General features: G+C 40.0%; 1 pseudogene; it reads right to left on the bottom strand.

Moving 5' to 3' along the window:
• Nucleotides 1–234: 234 nt before the first annotated feature.
• On the bottom strand, nt 235–2,002 carry LOC139046415 (tigger transposable element-derived protein 1-like; annotated as a pseudogene).
• Nucleotides 2,003–3,946: the final 1,944 nt, after the last annotated feature.

The raw sequence follows: 3,946 nt of genomic DNA, 5'->3' as shown, positions 1-3,946 counted from the left end.
ACGATATTATGAGATGTGAGGTACAGACATAGCTGGGAGATTTTGCAAGTTCAGTTGCTGACCACCGCAGCAAAGCTAATACCACAATAAAATGAGTCACACAAAGTTTTTGGTTTCCCAGTGCATGTAAAAATTATGTTTACACTACACTGTAGTCTATTAAGTGTGCAATAGCATATGTCTAAAAAAAGTACACATTATCTTAATTTAAAAATACTTTATTGCTAAAAAATGCTAACCATCATCTGAGCCTTCAGAGAGTCATAATCTTTTTGCTGGTGGAGGATCTTGCCTTGATGTTGACGGCTGCTGACTGATCAGGATGATGGTTACTGAAGCTTGGGTTGGGTGTGGCAATTTCTTAAAATAAGACAACAGTGAAGTTTGCTGCATCAGTTGACTTCCTTTCATGAATGATTTCTCTGTAGCGTGAGATGCTGTTTGATAGCATTTTACCCACAGAAGAACTTCTTTCAAAGTTGGAGTCAATCCTCTGGAACCCTGTTGCTGCTTTATCAACTAAGTTTATGTAATATTCTAAATCTTTTGTTGTGATTTCAACAACCTTCACAGCATCTTCACCAGGAGTAGATTCCATCTCAAGAAACCACTTTCTTTGCTCATCTGTAAAAAGCAGCTTATCATCCATTAAAGTTTTATCATGAGATTGCAGCAAGTGAGTTACATCTTCCAGCTCCACTTATAATTCTAGTTCTCTTGCTATTTCCACCCCTGCAGTTACTTCCTCCACTGAAGTCTTGAACCCTCAAAGTCATCCATGAGGGCTAGAATTAACTTATTCCAAATTCCTATTAATGTTGATATTTTGACCACTTCTCCTGAATCGTGAATGTCCCTCATGGCATCTAGAATGGTAAATCCTTTCCAGAAGGTTTTCAATTTACTTTTTGCCCAGACTCTTCAGCAAAATCACTATTTATGGCAGCTATAGCCTTACGAGATGGATTTCTTAAATAATAAGACTCAGAATTCAAAATCACTCATTGATTTATAGACTGAAGAATGGATGTTGTGTTGGTATGGAAACAACATTAATCTCACTGTACATCTCCATCAGAGCTCTCGGGTGACTAGGTAAATTGTCAATGAGCAGTAATATTTTGAAATGAATCTTTTTTTCTGAGCAGTAGGTCTCAACAGTGGGCTTAAAATAGCCAGTAAACTATATTGTAAACAGATGTGCTGTCATTCATGTTTTGCTGTTGCACTTACAGAGCACAAGCAGAGTAGATTTAGTGTCATTCTTAAGGGCCCTGGGATTTTCAAAATAGTAAATGGTCATTGACTTCGGCTTAAACTCACCAGCTGCATTAGCCCCTAACAAGAGAGTCAGCCTGTCATTTGAAGCTTTGAAGCCAGGCATTGACTTCTCCTCTCCAGCTATGAAAGTCCTAGATGGCATCGTTTTCCAATATAAGGCTGTTTCATCTACATTGAAAATCTGTTGTTATCGTAGCCACCTTCGCTAACTATCTTAGCTTCATCTTCTGGATAACCTGCTGCAGCTTCTACATCAGCACTTGCTGCTTCACCTTGCTCTTTTATGTTATGGAGACGGCTTCTTTCCTTAAACCTCATGGACCAACCTCTGCTAGCTTCACACTTTCCTTCCGCAGCTTCCTCCCCTCTCTCAGCCTTCATAGAATTGAAGAGAGTGAGGGCCTTGCTCTGGATTAGCCTTTGGCTTAAGGGAATGTTGTGGCTGGTTTGATCTTCTATCCAGACTCAAACTTCCTCCATATCAGCAATAAGGCTGTTACGTTCTTATCATTTGTGTGCTCACTGGAGTAGCACTTTTAATTTCCTTCAAGAACTTTTCCTTTGCATTCACAATTTGGCTAACTGTTTGGCACAAGAGGCCTAGCTTTTGGCCTGTCTTGGCTTTCGAGATGCCTTCCTCACTAAGCTTAATCATTTCTAGCTTTTGATTTTAAGTGAGAGACGTGCAATTCTTCCTTTCACTTGCACACTTAGGGGCCATTGTAGGGTTATTAATTGGCCCTAAATTCAATATTGTTGTGTCTCAGGGGAGAGGAAGACCTAAAGCAAGGGAAAGAGATGAGGGAACAGCTGGTTGGTGGAACAGACGGAACACAGACAACATTCATTCATTAAATTCACCATCTTGTACCGGCGTGATTCGTGATGCACCAAGATAAATACAATAGTAACATCGAAGATCACAGACCACGGATCACCACAACAAATATAATAATGAAAAATTTTAAATTATTGAGAGAATTACCAAAATGTGACACAGAGACATGAAGTGAACAAATGTTATTGGGAGAATGGTGCAACAGACTTGCTCAATGCAGGATTGCCACCGACCTCCACTTCGTAAAAAGACGCACTATCCGTGAGGTGCTATAAAGCAGAGTGCAATAAAATGAGGCATGCCTGTATATTACATATCCTGAAGACAAAGACTGAAAACAGAGAGAGTGCCATCCACAGAATAAAAAAAAGAACTAAAGAATCATGGATCAGACTTTAATCTCTTCTTTAAAGTAAATTTGTTTAGGCCAAAATGTTTTCAAGGTGCCCTTAAGGAAATAGGAAAGAATTTCATTATTGACCATTAATTGATGGTCAATTAAGAGTGTTGGTTAATCAAGGAAGCTACAATTTTCAAATGTTACTATTAACATGTGAGAGAATATATGAAGTCTGTAAACTTAGGGTTATTATTATTATGGGCTATAGTGAATAACTTACTATTGTTCTCATTGTTCTACATGCATACAAATGCCAGGCAAAGAATCTGTCATGTAATCTAAAAACTATGACAACTCTCATTCAGTACCAGATTACTTGTAAAATATGAAAAGATATGCGCCTATCCTATTACCATGACTCCAAGCCAAATTAATGAAGCAATAGGTAAGGTGAATTTTCAGTTTGTAAAGTAGCCATATCAATGTTTGAACTGGTATCCACACAATATCCTTATGATATCTACTCTTTTTCTACCAAAATGAAAATATCATTATGTCAGAGAGAGAAATAGGTAAAAGATGGTCCAGCGTTGGGAAGTTACATAAAAAATAATGTAGCTGGTGTGTGTTGACAATAAGTAAAGCAGATGTCAAAGGAAGGTAGCACAAAGTGTATGATTCACAGGCAAAAGTAAATGATAGCAGCAAGTACATACAGGCAATATTAGGAAACCTATTGGTATAATCCGTAGTAGTAATGGACATCATTAACTGAGCCTATATTACATCCATTTGGTTTATATGACTTATCTCTAATATTCATGACGCCATGCTAAATGCATATTATTAGTCCCATTTTATAGATAAATAATCTTGGTGATTTTGTACTCTTCTACCTTAGCCAAGTTGGGAATACATCTACCAGAATTCCCTTCCCTGTCTGGCTCCAGGCTCAGCCTGGCCACAGGAGCAGTTTGCATGCTATTTGGAAGACCAAAGTGAAGCAGCAGCCACTTGGCTCAGAGGTCAGCATAGGGCCCCAGGTGCCACTAATCTCACGCAGGCCACTGCTGACCTGCTGCCTCACTCTGCGGTTCCTCCAGCTCCCGCTGAGTCTCATCCTTCGGCTTCTCTGAGTCCTGGCCTGGTACACGTGTACCTCGTGATGAAGGGGACTGATTTCCTCTGCAGGTCACCCACATTGTCAGAGCGGGAAGTAGGGAGACAGATGCAGGTCTGTTCGTGCTTACAGGTTCCAGTTTGTCCTTGCTTCCCTTGTTTCACACCCAGCTTTTGTCCCCACGCGTGGCCCTGCTGACTGTAACACCTTCAGGCCCGCCCTCCAATGCAGGGGGTCCTTTGCTGGCTCTCACAATTGTCTCGACCCCATGACAAATCTCTTATTCCACATATTCATGCGTCTCTGAGAAAACTATTACTGGTCTAGAAAGTAAACTTCAAAGAGAAAAACAGGACACTAATTTCCA

Source organism: Equus asinus, chromosome 2 (genome assembly GCF_041296235.1).
Source record: "Equus asinus isolate D_3611 breed Donkey chromosome 2, EquAss-T2T_v2, whole genome shotgun sequence".
NCBI classification, from domain to species: domain Eukaryota; kingdom Metazoa; phylum Chordata; class Mammalia; order Perissodactyla; family Equidae; genus Equus; species Equus asinus.
Note: the sequence above shows the minus strand (reverse complement) of the source record. Positions and strands in the feature narration are given on the sequence as shown.